The sequence below is a fragment of the Ammospiza caudacuta genome, chromosome 5 (assembly GCF_027887145.1).
Source record: "Ammospiza caudacuta isolate bAmmCau1 chromosome 5, bAmmCau1.pri, whole genome shotgun sequence".
NCBI classification, from domain to species: Eukaryota; Metazoa; Chordata; class Aves; order Passeriformes; family Passerellidae; genus Ammospiza; species Ammospiza caudacuta.
Window position 1 is genome coordinate 46070944 of NC_080597.1, and position 25111 is coordinate 46096054.

Sequence of the window (25111 nt, forward strand, 5' to 3'; positions counted from 1 at the left end):
CGAGCGCCGCTCGGTCAGACAGAGCGGCGGCCGCTGGGACCTGCTCCCTCGCAAGGGCTGGGGAGGAGAGCCCCGCGTGGCCAGATAAATACGGGGGAGGAGACGGGCGTCTCTCCCTCTCCCCACCTCCCTCCACCTCCTCCCTCCCCCCAGCCGCGGAGGGCGCGCTTGCAGCTGCCTCTGCGTGTCCGGGCGCCCGGGGCGTCTCCGCGCCCTTCCGCGGTGCGGTGCGGTGCGGTGCGGGCTGGGCGCGGGAGGCTGCTGCTGCTGAAGGTGAAGCTCTCGCTCTCCAATTACTTTTCCCAAGAGAGAGAAGGAGGCAGCAGGAGGAGGAAGTCGTGCTGTGTGTGGAAGGCACACCAATCAGAGATGCTCTAACGCAGGGACTGCTGCAGGACGCGCCGGCTTCTGCTCCTTCCTCTGCCGGCGGGGCTGAATCGGGACCACGCGCAGCTGGCGTAGGGGCCGGAGCCGTACTGGGCTGCAGGACTTACCCATCTCCGCTTTTCCATTAGCTCAACCATACTTCGTGCTCTCTATTTTTTCCTTTTTTAATACTCTGAAATCGTGCACAAGAAGCACTCCAAATCTTCTCTCCATTCCCAGTTACTTCACCGTTCCTCTAGCGTCTCTTAGCCGGATTCCTGGTGTATTCGCAGAGAGGCGGGGTGAGCGAGCCGGGCCCCGCGGACGGCTGCTGCCCCAGCCGGGCCGAGCCGAGGGGAGCCGAGCGGAGCGCGGCACGGCGCCGCTCCATGCCCCGAGCGCTGGCGGGGCGCGGGGCGTGTGCCGGCGATGCCCGGGCGGTAAGGCTGGAGCTCCCCCCGGACGGGAGGCGGCCGATCGCTAGGCATTTCTAGCAAGAATCGGGACTGCAGGTAGGTGAGCGGAACGCTCCAGGGTCGTGTGTCTGTCCGTGTGTCTGTCTGGGCGCTGGTGGGGCGATACCGGCGGGGCCAGGTGTGGGGTGTGCGGGGCGGCTGCCGCGGGCTGCGCCCTCCCGCTGCCCTAAAGTCGGACGAAGCCGCATGTGGAGAAGAACTGCTTTGCCGTCCTTCTGCTGGAGCAGCCGGCTACAGCCTTTCGCCGGGAGATTCTCAAGGCTTTTGTTTTCCCTTTTATTTTTCTTTGATTTTACTTAAAATATTAGTTCAACAGAGCCGAGAGGGGAGCAGGGGAATCCACCTGGTTTTCAACTTTTATGGAACGGGTGGTCGCTAACTCGCAGGACCTTCGGGCACTTGGGTTACTGTGCCCGGACGCTTTATCAGCCGCCTGCAAGAGAACGGCTGGAAGAGCGGGTAGTCGCTTTATGCGTCCTCTAAAAACAAAACAAACAAGCAAAAAACGCGTTAAAGGGAAGATTCGTGGCTCTGTTTCTTTCTTTGTGTGGTGCTCTTGAAGTTGTGCATATATAGTATGAGATATACCTTGTCTATCCACGTTGCTTTTGCAGAGAAAGTTTTAAAATAACCTGCTTTATTCCTGTGGAGCTGTAGGATCGGACACCAGGTTATCAATGCAAAGAATAAAGAGCGAGAGCTTGCACTGCCCTGTTAGGGGTTGCCACGCGTGGCTCTTCTGTATGTTTCATTCCTACGGGAGTTAAAATGCTTAAAGCATTTTAAATTATATGTGTAGCTACAGTTCTCTCTTTCCAGCTTTTGCTTGGAGCTTATCAGTTGTTTTTTTTTTTTTTTTTTTTTTTTTTTTTTTTTTTTTTTTTTTTTAAGTACCTCAGTTCTACCACCCTCCCCCCAGCAGACACTGGCTCAGTATTTGAAGAAGCGTGCTTTGACTCCTGCAGAACTGTCAATTTAAATAATAAACATTCTCAACTCCTTTCTCTAAAACCCCATAAAGGACTCCAGGTCATAGGGTCTTTGCACCACAGTGGATACATTTAAATTACTATTGACTAAATGATAACTGTTATCTGGTTTCTCTGTCTTACCAACTAGTTTCAGACTTTAGCGTTCAGCCTACTATATGTTTAACACTTTCAAGCTACTTTATGGGCTAATTTAAGTCAAATTGAGAAATTAGATTCTTTCCTGTAGTGCTGGGTACACACTTGAAACATAGTTCAGTGATGCTAAGAGGATAGTTTAGCTGAAGTTGGAAAAGAGCATACTCAGATATTTTTAACAGAGGTGGCAAAGGTGCAAGTTTCATTATACTTTTTCACATTAATTGGGCTGTCATCTCATACTGATGCCTAAATTGTTTTGTGAGTGTATAATTAACAGTAGTAAAGTAATTCTTATAAATTTCACTGTTAATATTTTATTTCAGAGAGCTGATGCTGCTGAGGCAGTATTGAAAACCCTGTGGGTTTTGTTTCACATAGTCCCAATTTCCAGCAGTTATTCTTATAAATGTAAACTACCTCAGTACTGTAATTTCAGTGGAAAGCTTTGCTCAGTTGATACAGCAAATCAGATTTACTACTCAATGGTTCTGTATATTTTTTGGTATATAGAAGATTCCTCAAAAATGCGGTATTAGCTTTAGATACACTGATGGTAGTGGGTGACTGAGATAAAATCTTGATTCAGTCTTGCTGTTTTAATCAGAGAATGATGACTAAGCTGCCAGGACCTTTAATCACACTGGACATGGGGTAACTTTTTTACCTGCCTCATGATCTGAGGGATCTCAGCTTTACGTGTAGATGCCTGTAGTGCACTTGATTATTCCGGTGGGGAATACATGAAAAACTTGTTCTGAATGAAAGTAAATAGATGTGTGTACAGATGGATGTTGGAGATTGTTTTACTGGCAGGTTGCAAAGTGATGATTCATTGAGCCCTATCAGGTTTACATAAAGCAAATAATACTTTATACTGAATTGTTATGGCAAAGAAAAATGTAGCAGCCAAGAAGTTTCATGATTTCATCAGAAGTGATGAGAGACTTGATAAAGGACATCTTTGCAAATACAGGCAGTATGTTTTTGGTAAGCAAAATATAACCATGAAGTTTTTTGGATCTGAGCATTTTCACACCAAAATTTATTGCTGTCTGTATTGCTACTTACCAACCAGTGTAAAGCCTAAATAATGTACTAGAAAGATGTTACATTTATTATGTTGTATGTTTTGCTTACTATAAATAAGTAATGTTACAATGCTAACTAGTTATCTCACCAAAGGAAATCACTGACTTGGAAGCCTGAAAATTACAATACCTAATACTTATCTACACAGAAATGTGATCACCATCTTGAAAAATTATTCTGAATGATACAGCTATCAGTGAGCAAGTGGTTCTATGCCTCTGTTTTATCTTCTGCAGGATTTTATTAGAAATGCTTCATTAAGTCACATTATTTTGCAGCTGTTTGCTCACTGAAAATTAAAATAAAAATCAGGAAATTTATCCAGCAGAGCAGTAATATTTCCTTTGTTAAGTACTGAAACTTCAAATAAAACAAAATCTTTTAGCTTGTGTGCCAGAAGCAGTGAGTACATCCTATTTTTGTGATGTATGGATGGCATTTACAGATGCAATTCATCAATGTATTTATTAGTCAAATGTCATCAAACAAAGAAGATAAATGGCAGTAAACAAAGACTGCATGGTAATACAGAGGCTAAAGCAACAGAAGACCCTACAATCTAATTAATTAATGTTCAGTTTCCTATTTCCAGTCTGTATTTAAACATCTCCCTTAAATGTCTTTCATAATTTTTCTATTGCATATCCAAGTAATTCAGGTAGCAATAGCTTTTTATTATAAAATATATTTTTCATTTACCTTTTGAAATGCTGAATTTTGAAGACATTGAGCCAAAATTTGTGTAAAGACGAGTGTAACAGAAGGGTCCTATGCCAGCAGAACTGAATACTGACCTGTCCCTGTTCATGACCATTTTTGTGTTGAGGGTTATTCCCAACTGATGTAGACTTTCACTGCTCCCTTGGAGTAGTTGCAGCTCTGACATTTTAAACCAGCTGGAGTATTTGCTCCATTATCCTTAGATCACTGAATTTAAGTGTATTACTTAGAAGGATTTTGCTTGTGCTTTGTTTTACTGTTATTTTTTTTTAGCATGGTAAAACAATTACATAGTATACTCAGCTTCAGAGAGTCCATTGTAAACACACACTTTGACATTTGAAATATTTTTTAAAAACAGAAGTTCACTCTTAGGGCTATTTCAACAGGAAATTTGGCTCATTGATTTGGTTTTATAAACTGTTAATATTTACTTTGAAACACTTCTCCTCATGACTAAGTTCAGATATATAACATTCACCAGACATAGGAATGAATGTGGAAACATCAACAGTAATGTTGTTCATTTTTCCTGATGACAGCTACAGAGCTATCTCCTCTTGCTCTTGTGGAACTTGGGAAGATAGTGGGGTTTACGTTTTGTTTCTTTATATACCCGAGCCAGCCGCTCTTGTTTACCATATGTAGTGAGCTATTTATCAAAAGAGATAACAAAACAATAATGGCCAATTAACGTACCTTTTCATATTAGTGGTGCAGAACAGTCACATTTTTAAGATAAACAATTTAAGGCATCTTCATATAGCTTCTTTCATGTCATGTGTTTTGAAAAACAGTGGAGATAGAAGAGAGAAAGCAAAGACCTTGTGCTTTACTAGTTAAAGCAGTTAGCATAACTACGAGGTATGGCACTACATAGTTAGATAAAATGGGATGAAGTCACTGAAAAAAGCTTTCTTAGCTTTTTCTTCTGTCTGAATACATTGGTACAGTGATCTGTAGAATGCTCTTCAAGCTGTTGCTTGAAGTAGCACTGGAAAATGCTTTGTATGGATTTGATCCTTAGTCCTTAACTAAACACTTACAGGAGAAGCTCCTATATGTTTTGTGGGCTGGAAGAATAATTTATATAGCTGCATGTGTAAAAGGTTAGAAAATGCTTTTCCCCCTCATCTTTGAAGTTTCTCAAACCTCCTAATCTGTGCTATGTTCATAGCTTGCATTTTCTAGTTGCCTCACTTCACATCTTCCTGATCTTGTAATAGGAAACTTGAACACAGGTCTCTTGGCACCAGGACAGTGTTGTATGCAGCCGTCTCAGCTGTGAGCATCCCTTTAACAATGCCAAGGGGACAGCCTCGGTACAGGCTGGCATTCAGCTGAAAGCACACCTAGCTTTTTTTGACTCCTGGGTGTTTGGTAATCTTCTATGCCTATGTCACAAATCTAAGCTAATGTGGCAGAAGGTGCTTTACACTGGCAAACTTCACAGGTAAATAATAAACAATCACAGTTCAACAAACCTAGTGGGTTGTATAAATAGCAAAATATTAATAAATGAGTCAGTAAATATCAAACACTTTTAAAATAGATAAATTTTTGGTCTTGGTTGTATGCTGGCCTCTCTCTCTGTGGAATATTTCTTGCCTCCTCTGTTGCTATATTAAGGTCCAGTATTTGGAGATGAGGTACTGGACTAGACGGACCACCGTCTTGATTCAATAAAGCAATTTCTTTCTTGGAATGCAAGGAGGCAGTATTGCAGTACTGCATATTTATTTTACTTACAAGAACCGAAGTGCAAGAACAAAACTGCAATTGCTTAGTGTACTGCTTTTACTTTCTTTTTCACTTTTAAAAGCAGAATATAAAACATTTCTAAAATAAATCTGTCGGTGACATGCAGTCTCACACCAGCTCTTTTAGAGACAGGAGCACAGACCTGACTAGTCTCTCACATTTGCAGTGATACTCTCATATTGGATTTCTTCTACTCCCTCACTGCATTTTCTGCATCACATATTGATAAGGCCGAGCTGCCTTATCAATCTGATCCATCCTGCCACAAAGCCGTCAGTATGTAGCAGGTGTTCTCCCTCATCTCGGTCTGACAGGTCGTGTCATGGGCAGGGTAGAGGGTGTGGCTCAGCCCCTGGGTTACCCAGTGGATTTTCATGCTCATCTGAGCGTCTTCATACAGAACAGTCTTCCTGGTTACAAGCTGTCCCTGCCTCACCCCTCAGCATGTGGAACTGTGTGTGAGAGAACCTGTACCATGCAGTCATGCACTCGTAGGATGGGTGCTGCCTTCGGCCTCGTGACCGTGTGTTTGGGAGAGCTGGGAGCACTGCATCCAAACCGTGTACTCTAGATCCCCTGTCAGCTGAGACTTTCAGTGTTTGTTCCCATTTAAGATGCCTGTTTGGCCTTTCAGGTTCTAGGCTCAATGATATTTTCTCACTGGGTATTGTATTACTGCATTTAATGATGCTGCAAAGTCACATAGAATGGCTTGATGGCTCAGAGGAAAGCTGATGTCTTTCTGTGCTATTTGTATGTTGTAAACTGTTTGAAATGTGGCTCTTTTCCAGTAAGGGATGAAAGTGGGTACCATCTGAAGCTTGTCTCATGGTTTATCTAAGATGATTAGTAGTCTTAGTTCAGTTTGAACTGTAGAAGGGTCCAAGTCCCAAAAGTCATCTGGGAAAAATTAGGATGTGCAGAGAGGCAAAGCTTGAGGTCTGATCATGTGAGACATTTCAGCTGGTGTGGCTTCAGTGGGACCAATCAAATTAGTTACGTGATTTAAGTATTTTCTGAAGTGAGCCTGAATAAATATTTCTAACTGCTTAGACTCATCTGTGCTGGAGGCATGTAGGTGGGGTGGTCTTTTGATAACTATGTTTGTGTCTGTATCATGGGTATAAATTTAAGACTTGAGCTTTTATGAAGCTTCAATTCCATTATAATCAGAAGAGAGACTATATAACAGCAAGCAAAATTCAGAAAGATTCTACAGGTGTATGGGTACTCTGCATTATAAAGTTAGAGGCTACTATTACAATAATGTACGTTTTCAAATATGGTATTGCTGGTGTGGTAATAAAGTAAAATATCACTTTCTGACTAAGCATATCAGGGTCTGGTATTTGTGCAGGAAATTAGGTCATGTTTAGAGTCTAATTGCAGAAAAAAAGATCTATTTCAGCACCATTAAAAGAGAAGAATACCCTTACAGGGGCATATCCTCTCTTCAGACTCTGTTACCTGTGTGAATTTTGGGAAAAAAATGTCAATCTATGCATTGCAACAAATAAGCTATTATTAAACAAGATGGGAAGTTTTATCTTAAGATCTGGTAACAGCAGCAAATACAGAGAGATCAGTTCTATGGGCTTACTGGAATCAAGACACAAGAAATACTGTGTTTATATGCAAATATAACATGCCATAAATTTAGATATGGTATTATCAGCCAGTACACTGACATTTCTCATTATTATGATCCTGCTTTTTTCTGTTCAGTCTAGATTCACAAGGGATAAACCTTGCATTGGAATTAAGGTAATATTTAAAATGCGTTACTGCAAAGTGTCCAAACCTTCATAAGGAAGGCCTTACGCTGGTATTTGTGCAGAGGATGTTCAAATAAAGAAGTGGCTGTGAATCCTGGTTGAGCTTCTGATTTAGGAAATGTTGGGGTTTTTTTCCCTAATGCAGATTCATTTTTCCTTCATGGCAATGAGATTTTATTATTCTGGTTATAAACATTGTCATTGTGATTGTTCTGGTTTAGCCCAAGTAGGCAGCTCAGCCCACTCAGCCACTTGCTCACTCCCTCACAGTGAGATGGGGAAGAGAATTGGAACAGCAACAGTGAGAAAACTTGTGGGTTAAGACAGTTTAATAGGTAAAGCAAAACCTGCACGCACAAGCAAAGCAAAACAAGGAATTAATTCAGCACTTTGCACTGGCAGGCAGGGGTGCAGCCATCTCCAGGGAAGCAGGGCTCCCTCACACATACCCGTGACTTGTGAAATGTTTGCAATTCCTGCTTCTTCCCTTCCTTGGCTTTGAGCATGACCTCATATGATATGAAATATCACTTTGGCTATTTGGGGTCAGCAGTCCTGCACCTCCAAGCTTTTCACTGGTGGAGCAATGTGAAGAAGAGACAAAAGGCCTTGATGCTGTTTAAGCATTGTGTAGCAGTAACTAAACATCTCTTTTATCAGCATTGTTTTGGTCACAAATCTAAAACAGCAACCTAAAAGCTAATATAAGAATATTAACTATTTTCCAGCCAAACCCAGTACAATCTCTACCACTTATTCTTACAATTTGCATCACAATTCTGTCCTGTATTGTCCAATATCCTCCCATTAACCACCCCTTTTCCCTTCTCACTGCCTAAAATATGCAGCTATTATTCCTTTAGTCTGTGGCCCACCAGTGTATAGTCCATAAAATGCCAATTGAGTTCATCTAGTCCTTAACTTGGATTCTGTTTGTTATGGTGGTCACTCAGGAGAGGAGAGGTGGTTGTTTTGTGGAGTTACTGGACACAAAAGCCAGCTCAGGCTGGGTCACTACTGCACTTGCTCTGGTTGCTGTAAGGCTTATCCTCAACTGGTTTGGGTGGTTCTTGCTGTAGAACTTACTGTAACATGCAACTCAAATAAGGGCTTATGGCAATTTAAATGTAAATCTATTGCAGTCTCCATCCCTGGTCCCTTTGGACCAGGCCATAGGGTTTTACATTGCAGTGAACTTCTCTGATAGCCACTGCTGCAGCACGGGTCTGTCCATTGACCACAGCCTGTTCAGGGGTGTATCTGCTGCAGTGTGAAATAATCCACAGCTGTGGTCACTCTTGGGTGTGCTCCACTGCTCTGATGTGGCCTTGTCCTCAGACCACAGCCCCTTCAGGGGGTACTTGCTCTATTGTGGCCCTACCCATGACTGGGTCACAAATCTGAAACACAGTGAACTACTGTTAAGAAAGGTAACTCTATTCCAGCTAAAACCAGTACATTGTTAGAAGTATTCTTGGTGATCCTATTCCAGATTTTGTTTTACCACATAGATCAGTTTGTGACCAAAGCCTAACAACATAAAAGAATGTAACTCTGGGTAACTTTCTTCCTTGTGCACTGTTTTTGTATCACATGTGATTCTGAGCCCTGAGCTTGCAGCTCTTTGTACATTGCCTTGGGCCTTTAGATGACTCTGAGAGGTTTTAGGGAGCTTTAGCCCTCCTGTTTGTGCAGGCTGGCATGGCACAGCATGCACCTGTTGGTGTACACACAAGTGCATAGCTGCCTTCTCCCATTCTGCTCATGTCTGCGTCCGCTTGTGTAATTGTTGGGGTCACTGCTTATGGAAAATTTACTAGGAGAAAGTTTAAGCCTAAATCAGCTGTTCTGAGCTTCTCTCCCTTTGAGGCTGTGGTATAATTCTTGAGGTTTAAGGATTTTTTGGCAGCTTAATTATTCTTGAATATTTCAAGTAGTCTTTGACTTGCTTTGTTTTGTTGCATTATTATGAAGATATATTTGATGCTGAGTAAATACACACTTGATATGTTTTTACATTGGAAGAAAAATTAAAAATTGCTAATTATAATCAAATAAACTTTTCATAAAACACATCTGTAAGAAAGATGTTGACTCAGCTATTGCTATAGCTGCTTGAATACTCCAAATCTCTTTAATATGACACCTTGTTCCCATTTCCAACATTTTCAGCTTGAAAAATTGAACAGCCAGTAATGACACTCATATTCTCTCTTTCCTCATCATGTCTCAGCTGCTCATAACCTAACTTTTTCTCCTCTGGTTCTCCTTGCCCTTCCTTTTCTCTTCACTGTTCACCTCATCTGCATTGGTGTCATATGATCTTTCCGAATGTCAAGTAAATGCAGACTGCAGTCAGCATTACCAAATTGCTTTCCTGCCAGAAAAGTCTCTTTTCATGTGCATGACCCATCATCTCACAGTTAGCTGCAAGTCATTCTGATTCCCAAATTTACAATGTATTTTCTATTTAATGAGCTATTAGACATTATGCACTTTTTAACTTCATTTTTTCTAACTGCTTTCCTCCTGATAATTATAGCTTTCGAAAGAAACAATTAATTTGAAACCAATTCCGCAACAGAAGTGACATTATTTAGATAGCATTCCTCCATCTACATGCACTAGGGATTATCTCATTGGGATTCATTTATATTTGGAAACTCCTGGAGACCACTGTATGAGTCCAATAGCCACCATGGTGTCATCAATAACATAGACAAGGCTACTGCATATGCTATTTTAATAAAACATAAAATGAAGGTGGATACATGGCTGGCTGGGTAGTTGGTTTTTGCTTTGTCTAAATGAAAAAAATTAGTTTATACACTTTCTTCACCCATGAGAATGCTTTGAGTAAACCTGAGCACAAACACAAATAATAGTCCATGTGTATTGCAAAGATTTGGACATTTTTGAATTGGTATGTTGTTCTCATATATTCTTTTGGTAAGGATAATATTCTGTTTGTTAGGATAATTCTTCAAATTAAGTGGTTGTCTAATAACCAGCTGGCAAAAATTGAAGCTGATTCAGTTACTATGAAGGAGTGAGTTCAACATTTGTGGCTCATATGTAAGGTTCCTTTACATCCGTGTATTTATTAAATCTAATAATATGTACTAATGCAGGCTATATAATCCTGGTTTTGTCATTGTAGTTAATTATACCTAATTAATAGATACAAACTAAATGTATATGCAACCTGCCAAAGGATCACCTTGTGGTAAATCCTAATAATCTTTCCACAAATGCTAATATTTTTGTTTTTGGCTACTTTGAGTTCCAGCTAAGCAAAATATGGAAATGATTAATGGAAGGAAAACTTATCCATCACTCTGCCATGGAAGTTGGTAGAAATGTCCCAGCTACTGTAAAACAGTCTCTGATAGACTCCCTTCACTGGTTGCATATTGGAGCTCATACCTCATTCCCACAGTTACTTTGTGGGAACAATATTGCAAATGTTCCTGCAAGAAAATTTCCTTTCTCTAAATCTGTACATGTTAAATGCAGATTCAAAATTAATACAAGATACATATAATTGAAAAATACATTGAAAGTTTAGTATTATGTAGAATCCTTGTAACCTTTGTAGCTGAAGGGTATGTTGTTTATTCCCTTCTGTCTTGGATATTGTAGGATCACAATTTACCTGTGCCTTATGCACCTTTGCACCCCTGTTTGAGAAAATTGCTAAGTGTAAAAGTGAGTAATTAGTCAAGCAGATAGCTTTATGTCTCCCCTCATTTCTCTGGAACTTTTTGGTTTAGCACTGCTTCAGTTCAGTTGCAATCTTTTCTGGTTTCTTATCATGACAGGCCTAGTTCTGTCAGCTGAAATAATAAAATATTTCTCACTAGTGAATGATTCAAGTGATTCAAAGCCAGATTTTTAAAGCAAAATGTTTTTTAGTCTCCCAAACTTCCTACCCATTAAACAAAGAGATAAAATAGTCTGCACATACCAAATCCTTCCTAAGCTTTACTGTTTTACAGGAAAAGGTAAGAATCTCTGATTTCGTGCCTTGTCCGCAGCTACTCTATGAGCTGCAGATTTCAGTCTCTGTGTCTTTTCAGTGTCCCAAGCAATTGTTGATAATTCATGGCCTCCTCCCTGGAGAGACAATTTATAGCTGTCTGGTTCTTGTAATTTCTGTGTGTATTCTGGCCTTGACCAGAAGATCTGTATAATTTTTATCTAACACCTGAAAATAACATTTTTCCATTTACTGACCTGGCCATTATGACTTTAAATTATTGCCCCTCCATAGATATAATTATTTTTCTTTTTATTTGCAGCATGCGGTTGCCTTTGCATGTAAAATACATTTACAACCCTGTAAGCATAACAGTCCTTAAAACATTATGCACTGACCATGTATGAATAGCTGTGTGACAGTCTTCATTATCAACTGAAGCCATAAGACAAACATACATGGTTTTGCTGTATATGCAATATGTTCCTAGATCAGGAGTGGGCTGTGGAGTTCAGACCTCCAGTGATGATCATAATGTCTATGTGATATTGGAAAGATTTAAAGGTACATCTTTCTCTGTTCTTCCACTTTTGGGGTTGTGTTTTGTTGTCTAATTAACCTTTTTTAAATTGGGCTTTGCCAAAGAGTGAACCAGACCTACTATAATGTTTTAGATATTGGGCTACAGTTAGTTTTGGAGGCAGAGGGAAATGGATGATGGAGCTGTCTATATAATGATAAGTGGGTTCCCACAATATGACTGTTTCTGGTAGAAGTTATTGTTTGAAAATCATCATTTGCTTTAGTTTCTCCTTTCCCCTCAGATCAGGAGAATTCTTGAACTTAATTCATTGTCATGAAATAAGTGACTGGAGTCCACTGGAAAAGGAAATAGAATAGTGGACAAACAATTTCTCTGCTTTGTTTTTATCAGCTGTTGCTGAGGTTCTCCAGTGAGTCTGATCTTAGTAAAGATTTTCAGTTTTTATCCATCAGATCTCTTTTGTGAAGGAGAAGAAAATTATCTGTTAAGATACTTCAGTAATGGCCAGAGTCAGAGAACAAGTGGGACTACAATCTAACAAAAGAAGGAACTGAGAATGTAAGAAAAGTACTTCTTTGTACTTTGATGAATACTTTGTCAAATTCTTTCTGCTGGTCAGTGGCAGAGAGTGTTTCACATAGCACTGTTACAGGACAAATGCGAATATGTTCAGGCACTGAGTAGCTGTTTCCACTTTGGAGGAAAGAAACTGTACCTGGACTCTGCCTTCTGTTCTATTTTTGTTTTATGCTCTTTTCATATTTTTGGAAGACATTTCGTTAGAGTTTCCCAGAAATGTCTAGCCATGCATTGTAGAAAAGAATGTCTGCCTATGATTTTCTATGGAAGCTTGGTTTGTAAGGCCTTTCATTTCAACTATTGTAAATGCTTTCTAGCATTGAAGAAAACAAAACCATAATTGGGGAACAGGACGATGTCCATGTCCTTTCTTTTTTTAATTTAAAGACTTTTAAACTTAGAACTTAGGCTTCTGCCCAAGAAATACTTCCTTTGAAAAATGAACCCTAATTTATTGTTCTACTACATTTTTTGGTGGTTTTTTTCTTTTTTTTAAAGAGTTGTTATTGAATGAAATAATGTCTTTGATTAGTAGCAACATACTAATAATTAGAAACTTTTATTTACCTGTAAATACATTCCTCTACAAAAATTTGATCTCTACGTTAAATACCCCTCGCTCCAATGAATGAGTGCCAATTACATTAAGTAGTGGTATAGTAAAGGAGCACAACTCCTTGGTTTTGTTTTTATCAGCATAATCAGTTGTAGTAGTAATTTTCTGTGGGAATTTTAATTTTCCGGTATAATACGCAGTGAACTTGTAATGGTTCCTGAACTAGGTCTAATTTTTTCAGTTTCTTTGCCATTTGAGGGCACTTCCTCATACCTTTGAATGCTTTCAAGCCTCTAGTCCTTTATCTGTCTTTGAGCATAGCTAACATTTTGCCATTCCACTGACTTTCAACACCAGGCTGCCTTGGTGAGTCAAACTGATTTGTGGTCAGGGTTCAATAAAACAGACAGAAAAATTTTAAATCCAAAGTTATTTTTAATATTAAAAATCAAATATAAAGTGGATTTTAAAATACAGTCTGTTCTTTTTATCTTATGCTTCAGCTTACCTCTTCCATTTGGTACCCTGAATTGGTTTGACTTCTGCAGTTGCTCAGAGACCTGTGTAACACTGTAGCTTTTTCAGAAAAAGCTAAAGGACTTCAGCAACAGGCACTGCCATCATTAAAACTGGTTTTTAAAATAGCATCATATCCCTTCATGGTTAGCTTCATGTTCAGTTTCTCTGCTAGCCTACAATACTATAAAGCTTTCAGACTGAGTACTGCATACCTCCTTTTTAATTTCAGTCTCAGAGGTGACGAAGGAGGTTTAAAACCTGCTCAGATGGCCTAGATCTGTCAGAGAAAAGAGAGTCGAGCCCTTCACATAACCACTGCAGATACTCTGAAATTCACTCTGAGAATCTCATATAACAAAAGCTCTTTGGGTGGCTGATTTTGACTGAAAGGGTGAAGGTGAAGCCACCTCTCAGCATTTTCAGCACTAATAAAAGTTGTGGTTGGAATTTGCCTTTTCACTGATATTATCATATCCAGAAGCTGGATAACAGCTACAATTGTGTTTTACCACCCCCTTGTGTTACTTGATTGGCCTGAATATCTTTTTCCAGCAATTAAATTTTGTGACTTGGAATGATACAGATAGATGCAGCAGTCTCACAGGTCTCATAGTATTATGTTTCCTTGCCTGTTCAAACATATGGTAGTAATTTTATTTTTTGAAGTTATTCTTTTTAATCTTGAAGCCTCTGCTCAAAAATGTATTAAACCTCCTGGTATTTGGAGAAGAGTAATAATGGTGCATCATCAAATAAAATTCCTGAGCCAGCATACAGGACCTGAAAAGAACACCTTTTTAGACATCTCCCTCTCTTTTTCAAAGACCCCCAAAAACCACAAGCTATGCAAAATTAAAAGTAAATACACCTTTAATTGTGATTTATTTTGTTGTCAGATAATTAACCTTTGCAAAGCTACATTTGAAATGACAGTATCTTATTTTAATGGTAAAATAAGCTCCTTTAGAGACTTCAGTGTTCTGCAAAATTGGAATACTATGTATGTCACCTTGTTACTGCTTTGTGAAGTTTAAAGAAGTGCTGCTTGGCTTTAGGTGTTGGAAATTTGGTCATAACCTACCCAAAAAGGGTATTAAAGGCAGGATTCAGCTTGAGACTGACACCTAAAATAGGCATCCAATTGCAATGGGATGTGGGTGCTTTAGCTTCCTTCCTAGTCAAGGGAGATGAGATCCAGGGTAGGATTCAGGTGTATAACATAATTTAAAACTCTCTAAAACTTCTTGTCTGGCCTCCAAGTGCTGCTTCAGATGGTTGCAGAACCCTGTCTGGATCAGATGCAAAATGGCTTGCATCACATCTGCTGATCCCTTCTCTTGGGCATTTCAGATGGCTCTAGATGGTTATGTTTGGGCACTCGATTCCTGTTGCTTATCAATAGACCTAGAAAGTTGTGGAGGGATAGAATGTAAGAAAATAAAGGTAGTGCAGAAGGTGTCTCACCCCTGAGGAGCTGCAGCTGCACTAATCACCAAAGGTTAGGAACAGGCCTGCCCTTAACAGGCCACAGCTGTGTCCAATAAGAAGACGAGTGCTACAAAAGAGTGTGGTAGCTGGTTGGGAAGAGAGTTGGAGTTTGTTGGCTGTGCTGTGGAGAAGACGGAGTCAGTGCTGCCCATGAGAGATCACCAAGAAGGTATGGAACTTTGCAATAAGATGGCAACAGAAAGTGATTTGGCTTGCTTTGAAATCTACTATCTGCTTTGGATCAACTAAATTGTACTTCAAATCACAGCAAGTTGATTGAGTTGAATAGTTTGCCTTAAATGTAGCATTCTAGCAATTTGTAGTGAACATTTTAAATGTGGCAAAATATTTAAGATATTTGGATGGACTCTGTAGTAATGTACCAGATCAATAAGATGTCAATTATGTTTCCCCCTGCACTCATCACTGGTAGAGCTGCACCTTGAGGACTGTGTTCAGTTCTGGGCCCCTTCTATCAAGAAGTATGTTGGTGTGATGGGCGATGAAACTGGGAAAGGTCTGGAGCACAAGTTGTATGAGGAATAGCTGAGGGAGCTGGAGGTGTTTACCTTGGAGATGAGCAAGTTCAGGGGAGACCTTATCACTCTTTACAACTGCCTGACAGGAGCCTGCACCTTGGTGGGGCCCAGCTTCTTTTCACAGGCAACTTGTGACAGGACAAGAGGACAGAGCCTCAAGCTGTGCCAGGGGAGGTTCAGGTTGGACATCAGGAAAAACTTGTTCCTGGAAAGGGTGGTTAAGCATTTGAACGGGCTGCCCAGTAAGGTGGTGAAATCACCACCTCTGGAGGTGTTCAAGGAATGACTGGACCTGGCACTAAGTGCTGTGGTTTAGTGGACAAGGGGGTGATCAGGCCAAGGTTGGACTTGATCTGGGAGGTCTTTTCAAAGCTGTGATTTAGTTAACTGAACTGACTACTGACATTTCAATGCCTAAATGTAGGTCCCGTAATCCTGAATATATCTATGTTCAGTACCTATGTTATTGATAGATAACAGAAAGAATAGTAGCATCATATACAAGAATAACAAAACTAATTAACATTGGAGGCTATTTCTGCTAAAACTGTATTTTTTTTTTTTTGGTCTGTTGTTTAATGATGTAGTCTAATACAAAATACTGATGTGTGAAAAAATCCTCTGCTGCCCCATGAAATATTAAGCTGAAGTCTGAAATACATCCCAAGTTATGAGCCTGTTAATCAAGCTCTTTCAGCTAGATTTAATGTTTCTGATAATTTGAAAAGAAATAAATAATCAGAGAGTTTTAATAATAAAAATTAATATATAATATGCTACATATATATGTTAATAAGAAAGAAATAATCATCTTTTAAATGTAGGTCTGGAAAGGGTGCTTCTAGCTTTCCTTCTAGTTTATAAGGAGCACGACTTTAACAAAATTTTATTTCTCAGATCAGGTTTTGTTGCTGAGGCCCTGATCCGGAAGGATAGTTAATTTCAGAACAGGCACTTATTGGACTGTGATGTAACGGGGAAATGCGAGAAGAAGTTTCCAGAAGAATGAATGACCATATATTGAGTGACTGTAGAAATGTACTTGGCGAGTTTCAGAGCAGCAAACCAATGCAAAGTCCGGAAAGAGGCATACTTTTTGTGAAGTGTTTTTGTCTCAGTGACACTTAGCATGACCTTTCAGGACTGTGGTGCTGAACAGTGATAAAAAACTCCATTTTTCTGTCCTTTGGAAGACTGATGCCTACAAGAGAATCTTTCAATCCTTAGTCCTCACTGCATCTGCCTGTCATTAAGCGTACAGCTCTAAGTCATTACATTGTCGTAGCTGTGGCAGTGGTCCCTGTGTCCTGGCCTTTGAGGAGTGGGAAGTATATAATTGCTGACATCTACTAGTGTTTTATCAAAATACTGAGGATGTTATGAGAATTTCTTCTGGGGTTTTGATTCTCTAATGAGCAACTTGACTGTGATTAATTAAGCTCCTCTAGTTTTGGCTCTTTGTAGAATATAGGTCTACTGGCATCAATCCCTAAATTCCCACTCTGCTCATTGGCACAGGACAGCATTCATCTATGGAACTGGAAAAAATGACCATCATAAAACAAAGCAGCTCTCCTTCCTTTGTCTAATGAGAGTGAGTAATTTAAGAAACACACCTGCTTTGCTACTTCTTAGATTCTTGAATTCTATACTACAGAATTACAGAGAACTTTAAACAGAAGTGCTTTTGCTTATCGTTTGTGTGGTAAAGTGAGTCTTAGTGTAGACAGCAATAGTTGAATTCACTTAGTAAATAAAATGCTTGGGCCCCAATTCTGACATGATTAGCCCATGTACCCTCTCTCCCCGTATTGCCCTTTTTTTGTCTTCCCCAGAATTACTCTTTTCTCAGTAAATGCAAAGTAAGTTTTGACTGTATTTTTATATGCTGAGGGTTGTCACGGCTCTTATGAAGAACCTGCCTTGATTCTTCCAACAGGTGTATTTGTGAAGCATTTTTCTGCAGGACACTTCTATTAACAGAACATCAATATCTGACTAATTAGAGACGGAATATCCAAGCAGTATTTAGTAGTGCAGTTTTCTGACTTTTTAATTAATTGCAAAACAGGAGAAAGTGTTAATTGTCGTTGGAAAGATCCTAAATACCATTTTGCCAATTTTTACAATTTAATTGCAAGAAATTATGCAAATAACCAAATATATTACATTTCAAAAAATAAAGGTTTCTCATTCTACTTGTAATACAGTCATAAAATATTTTATGGTAGGTAAAATTTTAAGCTCCTGAAGGAATTTGAGGATTAGAATTCTCAGTGAATAAACATTATCTTTCTTATGTACTCAGTGGCCATTCTTTATAAATGTCCCATTCAAAAGAAAGTTTTCTACAATTTTCCTTTAGAATGCTTATACAAATGAAAAAATTGATATATTATTTGTGGTATTGTATGACAACTCTAATTGCAAGCTTCAAAACCAAGGACCTAATCTGTCTTAAAATGTTAGAGTGGATAGATGCACATGTATTGATGGATGCAGTTTAAAACCCTAGGACCTGTCTATAATGGAAAAAATTAGCATCAGCATTTTGTGCAACTGAACTGATGATGAGTGCTGTTTGGGTAAAAATGAATGAGGGATGAACTTTTAGACCAGGTTTTGACTGAGCCATGAGCCTGCATATGGCTATAATTCCCATGAGTTATGTGAGAACAGCTTTAAAACAAGATATCTGATGGTTAGCCTATTTTTAGGCTATCTGCATGGGGGCTTTTGTAGGACCCACATTAATGAAGGTATGTATATGTTGTGTTTGTAGTGAATATCTGTGAAGAGTCAGCAAGTTCTTTCTCCATAATAAGCAGATTGCATTATTAAGTTTGGGTCACTATTTATTACTAAATTGTAATCTTTACCATGGTTAGCTTTGGGCAGGTTTTATTTTGGTTGCTATATAGATGTACTTAAAATCAGTCTCCATTCCTATAATAAAATAGGTGGGAGATAACAGAACTTTGCAAGTTCTTCTGAATACTTTCACCTTTCATTTCCTCACAAGTCTCCCCAAACGAGTACCTCAGCATCATTTCCCAGAAGAATTTTTTCTACCATTACTTAATTCTGCATACAATTTTATTTCCTTTTCACAGCAGCACAGAAGAGACCATCAGAAAAACTCACATAAAATCTTGACTTCCATCCTACTTTTACTCTAAATGTAGACCAGGAAGTCTGCTTTCTGGGAAGCTCACTTGTTTTTTGGTAGTGTCCATCTGACCTGCTGGGCTACCTCAGCAGCACTGCTTAGAGTTCATGGTAGTAACGCTTCAGCATGGGGAGACTTTACTCAGATTTTACTTGGGGTGATGCAGGTGTCTTTCTCAGAGGCAATAAACCAAATAATCCCCAGTCAAAACACTTTTTGGACAGCAGGTCCAGCATTTTCAGCTGGTGCCTGTCCATGGTACTTTATGATAGGGATGTGAAGTTCTTAGAGCTTCCATTGACCTCAGTTAAAATTTGCAGTTCTGCAACTCCATCTGGGAACTTTCTGTGAGCACAAATTAAGATTGCATGTGCAAACTGTGAGACAGCCTGCATAACTTACTGTCATTTGCACATGTAAAATGATTATGTGCATACAATTCAGGCCATATGCTGAAAAAACAACACTGTATTTTAATCACATCTCTTAGATTAGCAAGTAGTTTAAATTTGATTTAACTATCTGCCCAGAAGAGTCCCGTCTCAGATGAGTATGAAATTCTTTTCTACATTGAGCAGGTCAAAATTTGAAAGTTTTCTGGACGTACAGCTTGCTTTAAAGACTGTCATGAAATCCTGGAAAAAGGAGATGAACATTAGTAAGGTTTGTAATCAAGTAGTCTGCTCAGAGAAGCTAATCGCTATCTTCAAACAATCTTTGCCTAAGTAATATTTTTGCACAGTGTCCTGGTTTAAAGGGAAGTGAATTTTTGGGGAGTTTGTGGTCAAACCAATCAGTGCTGAAATTTGAATATTGGCACCTGATGTGGCCACTGAGGACATGGATATGCCTCTGGGAACGCAGGGGGTTAAAAGCAGAGAACTCCCAGAGGGAAGCTCTCTTGGTTCCACTGGATGTACTGTACTGATAGCTGCAGTGGGTTTTTTTCCCTAAGACTTGTGCAAAACATTTCCAAGAGAGAGAAAATTGCAGATTGCTAGTAGTGAGTATAATTTGTTTTTTTTTCCATTTCATTCAATTGAATTTTTTGGCTTCTAGCCAAATGTGATTTAAAATATTTTTAGGTCTCGACCACTAAACAAATTAAGAACTGCATCCTCATTGCATGGAAGATGGGTTGGCATTTCTAGTTCAGCTTATTTAGTTCAGTGACTGTAGCTGTTATGCAGCACAGGTGACAAGAAGGTCCTTTGCCTTTGTGCATTAGTTAGAAAGCTTAGCTGGGGGATGCTGTTGTGTCAGCTACAAGGTTAGAATTGCTATGGACTTCTGATGCTTGAGAGAGCTGTTACAGCCTTGAGATGAAGAGATGTGACTCCTAAGTGCAAGGACTGCAATGCATTGCATTTTGTGTTGTGACATTCACTGTTTCAATCCCTAGTGAAACAACCTTGAAGCAATATTCACCTTTGCTAATCCAAGCGGAGTCTGAATCACTTTTCCTGCTCATGGGAGACAAGGCTATCAGGATAGCTGCATGTTACCCTGAGGACCAAATCTGAGTTTTCTGCAGGTGTTTTTTATTAGTTCATGAATGTATCTGAACTTGGCCTGCAAACAGAAAAAAAATCAGCTGATCAAATGTCTTAGTTTAGGAATGGTACTCCCCACTTTAGTGCTCCCACTGAGATTCTCCAAACCATGTGCTGGTCATTTGCTTCTCTCTCCTGCTCCATTGGTGGGATGGAGAGTAGAACTGGGGGCAAAAAAATGTGAAGGTTATGCATTGAGATAAGAATATTTACTGGAAACAGCAGTGAAATAAGAAAACAAGCAGCAACAGTAACAATGCTAATGGAAGCAGGGTTGGGTGGTACAAGAAATATATGATTTACACAGAAACCGCAGGACAAAAAGCAATACCTGTCTGCTTCCTTTGTGCCAACCCTGAAGGTAGCACTTCCCTGCCCCTTCCCCCACTCCCTCCCAAAAAGTATGTGAGGTGGTATGAAGTAATCTTGGGGTCCTAGCCATGCCCTTTCCTGGCTATAGCAAAAATTTGCCCAGTCTTGGAACTAGATTATCAAACTTTGGGATTTTTCTGTGGTTCAGGACTGACAGATTTTCATCTATCCGTCATATGTGTTGAATTTTTTAAAAATTCAACAGAGGAATGCTTTTGTGACCTTGCTTGTAATTATTGAAAATGCTGTATTTTGACATTATAGTTTGGAGAGCAATTTTCAAAGTTATGCAAAATGAGAACTTGCATAGCCGCACAGTTTTCTGTGGTGACCTGGACAATTTGTATTGACCTGCTTTAATTTTAAGGGAAAAAGTATCTCCTTTAGAAATCTTTTCTTTAGCTGAATCTGTACACTGTTACACATTCTGTTTGATCTTATCACCTAGCTGTATTGTTGATGCCTCTGTATATAGGAAATTTACTGTTCTCTTTTGGGGATATATACTGTGTTTCTCAAAGCAGGTGCAGTAGAGCATTATTGAGTGCCAGTGATGACTTATGCAAATTGGAACCCTTCATCTGGTAGGCAGATGATTTACAAATCAGGCTTTGTATTTTTTGTAAGTCTGGACTGAAGGTACTGATTTTCAACCCTTCAGTTTGGAGGACTGAAATTTCTGCAGAAACTGAGGAATTGGGTATGAAGTGTGTTCTTCGACATGGTACTAATTAAGGTTGAAGAAAAACATACTCCATGGTGACAACATCCCTCATTTGGAATCTGTTTGGAGGTAGCCAACTCTTGGGAAAAGACTTTGAAGTCTTAGTAAACACCTAAGACTGATGGGTAGTCCAGCACAGTGTGCAGCTCTTGTGCTCTGCCTGAAGCAGAGTAACTGCTTTCAGAATCTTTATGTAGTCAATAAGATTACCCACTTCAGTTATGATATGTCCTTCAAAGGACTTGGAGGGATGGTGTTCATGGGAGGGCAGTTCTGTGGTAAAAGGTCATCCTCGTATTATCAGAAAGTGTTTTATAGTAAGCATAGAGGCCAAGCAATTGAACTTCTGCATCTTCAAAGAGTGCCAAATAGAGGAATGTGACAACATTTAAAAACCCCAACAAACAAACATAATCAACCCACATTGTTTTTCAGTACAGAGCTCAAGATTTATTTTTTAGAAAAAATCTGCTCTCTGTGGTTAACTTGAAATACAAAATAAAATCCTGGTAATTACAGGCCAGTTAGCCTGACCTCAGTATGAGGTAAGGTAATGGAACAGCTTATATTGAGTATCATCACACAGCACTTGCAGGATGGCCAGGGTATCAGACCCCGCCAGCAGGAGGGTAGGTCATGTTTGACCAACCTGGTCTCCTTTTATGACCAGGTGACCTGCCTGGTGGATGCAGGAAAGGCTGTGGGTGTTGTGTGCCTGGACTTCAGCAAGGCCTTTGACACTGTCTCCCATAGCACACTCCTGGAAAAGCTGGAGCCCAGGGCTTGGCCAGGAGCTCTCTGTGCTGGGTTAGGAACTGGCTGGATGGCTGGACCCAGACAGGGGTGGTGAATGGTGCTGCATCCAGCTGGTGGCCTGTCACCAGGGGTGTCCCTCAGAGGTCTGTGCTGGGGCCAGTTCTGTTCAATACCTTTACTGATGACATGGATGAGGGGATTGAGTATTTCATTAGTAAATTTTAAGACGACACTAAGCTGGGAGCATGTGTTGATCTGTTGGAAAGCAGGAGGGCTCTGCAGAGAGACCTGGAATGGTTGGATGGATGGGCACAGTCCAGTAAGATGCAGTTTAATAAGGCCAAGTGCCCAGTCCTGCATTTTGGCCACAGTAACCCTCTGCAATGCTCTGGGCTGGGGACGGTGTGGCTGGACAGTGCCCAGGCAGAAAGGGACCTGGGGGTGCTGGTGACAGCCGGCTGGACATGAGCCAGCAGTGTGCCCTGGTGGCCATACAGGCCAGTGGCATCCTGGCCTGTGTCAGGAACAGTGTGGCCAGCAGGAGCAGGGAGGTCATCCTCCCCCTGTAGTGGCACTGGTGAGGCCTCACCGTGAGTGCCGTGTCCAGTTCTGGCCCCTCAGTTTGGGAAGGACCTTGAGAGCTTGAGCGCGTCCAGAGGAGGCAGCGAGGCTGGAGAGGGGCTGGGAACACAAACCCTGTGAGGAGCGACTGAGGGAGCTGGGGGTGTTTAGCCTGGAGAAAAGGAGACTCAGGGTGACTTTATCACTCTACAATTCCCTGAAAGGTGGCTGTGGTCAGATGGGGGTTGGTCTCTTTCACCAGACAGCAACTGACAGAACCAGAGGACACAGTCTCAAGCTGTGTCAAGAGAAATATAGGTTGGATACTAGGAAAGATTTTTTTATGGAAGGAATGATAAAGTACTGGAATGGACTGTCTGGGGAGGTGGTGGAGTCACCATCCTTGGATATGTTTAAAAAAAGACTGGATATGGCACTTGGTATCATGGTTTAGTTGAGGTGTTAGGGCTGGGTTGGACTCAATCTTAAAGGTCTCTTCCAACCTTGTGATTTTGTGAAAATGTTAAGGATGCCTTTCTTCTTTTGACCTTTCCCACTTCTCAGCATAATGTTGTTTACAATGTAAATACATTTAAGTATTTTAGGAAAAAGAAGCAAGACCTCAACTTCTGGAAAGAGCAGAAAAATGTTGGCTGCCCAAATGAAGTTTTGGATGCCCTTCAAAAACTTTAAATCCACAAATTCTTAGATCAATGAATTTACCTCATCTAGACTTCTGAGAGGAAATGGTGTGTGTATGGATCTGTGGTCTAAGCATAGATGTTTTCTGAACCATGCCTGTGCAAATACTAGATTTCATAATCTGGTTTTCTTTAATTGTCACTGAAGAATGATCATTAAAAAAAAAAGTTTTGTTTTCAAACTATATGGACTGTGATTACGAGGGAGATTATTGAAATTGAGATTTTTTTGGTAATGTTCTTGAAGAAGAAGAAAGATACAGTGGGGTGGGGTTTTTTGTGTTTTTTTTGTGCCTTTTTTTGGGTTTGGCTATTTTGAGGACTTCTAAATGTAACTGTCAAAAGAAAAGTAGCTTGCTGATATGATCAATAAGAAGCTAATGTTGATTTTTTTTTTCTTCCTTATTACTGTGACTCACCTCTCTGATGTTGTGGAAGGGGAAAAAGTCAGCTTCTCTTTTGAGTGTTCTTAGAATATTTATTTACAATTCAATCTCTATCCAAAATTGTAATTTTAGGGTGTGGGAAAAGTAATTTCCAAAGTGATGGATGTCATTTGTGCATGAAGCCAAACAGATTTCAAGTCCTTTTCATTGCCACATTGAGAACTCAGTGAGAGCTGTTGCAAGGGCAGCATGACAGAAGCAGCTCTGGCACAGTGAGGACTGCTGGTGGTGTCCAAGTTCAGCTGCTGCTACCTGGGATGCCCAGGACTAATGGTTTGTGTAGGCAGTGCCAGCAGCTGGAAGGAACACAAAAATTTTCAAAAGAGAGAACCAGAAGGCTACAGGTAGAGTCCAGCACATCAGTAGATTTTGCTTGGAAATGTGTTCTGAGGACAATAAAACTTACTAATAAATTGGTTGGAAAGAGGTGGCAAATGACTCAGCTTCTGTTTTCAGTACTTTTGATCCTAAACATATAAATAAGCAAAACTTTTACTGATATGTAAAAAGAAAATAGCCAAAAGTCATAACTGGCTGTAGAATTTGTTGGAAATTAGATGTGTGGAGACAGAGGTGTGTGTGGCTGTTCCTTTCTCCCTCCCATGGACCACTCACGTCAGTGTTACCTGCTTTGCTTGCTCCCCACACAGAGATGACCTTGTTCTGGCTGGCCTTGTACTTTCTCGTTTCTTTGTCTGTGTTAAAGCCAGCTGGTTCTCTCTATGGAAATTCACAGCCAGGACCCTTTCAGCAGATGTCTACATGGCTTCTACAGCTCTTCTCCTCTGCCCTTCTGTGGCTTTATTAGACTTTTACCCTCACATTACAAAGCGAAAGCTGGGTTACTCAACTTTCTTGAAGTGTGTAGCAATTTGAAGGCTATTTATAGTTGAACTTCAGAGCATATGGAGTGAGTATAGCCAGAATACTTATGACCTCTAGATCGCTGGCCTTTCTTCACTCAACCCCCAGATTTACGTAAGACATTGTAGCCTTTTATTTTTGAACCAGGATCTGTCCTGGTGCATTATAAAAGAAGGTTTTCTCCTGGAAACTGCAGATAAGTTAGGCTGCTTTCCAGCAGCATAACTTTATAGAAGTTTTCACACAGTTTATAACAAGATGATAACTGTGAGAAGGATAATGTTTGTTTAATGTGTAAGGGAGACTGAAGTCAGGTTTGAGATGGTATCACCCACAAGACACATTGAGAAGTCAAATAATAGTGTTGTCAAAAGAGTGCAGTGAACAGTGTCTCTATCTCTACCAGCTTTGGTAAAAACGTTTGAGACTATATACTTGCTACAC

The 25111-nt window shown here is 40.1% G+C and overlaps 1 protein-coding gene across 3 annotated transcripts in view; it reads left to right on the plus strand.

Annotated features, from left to right (window-relative positions):
• Positions 1-256: 256 nt before the first annotated feature.
• The window catches only part of TAFA2 (TAFA chemokine like family member 2), a 182759-nt gene continuing 157904 nt past the window's right edge, over positions 257-25111 (plus strand). For all 3 annotated transcript variants that reach the window (XR_009274758.1, XR_009274759.1, XM_058805265.1), the window contains exon 1: positions 257-878. The gene's annotated coding sequence lies outside the window, so the exon portion shown is untranslated. The remainder of the gene's footprint in view (positions 879-25111) is intronic.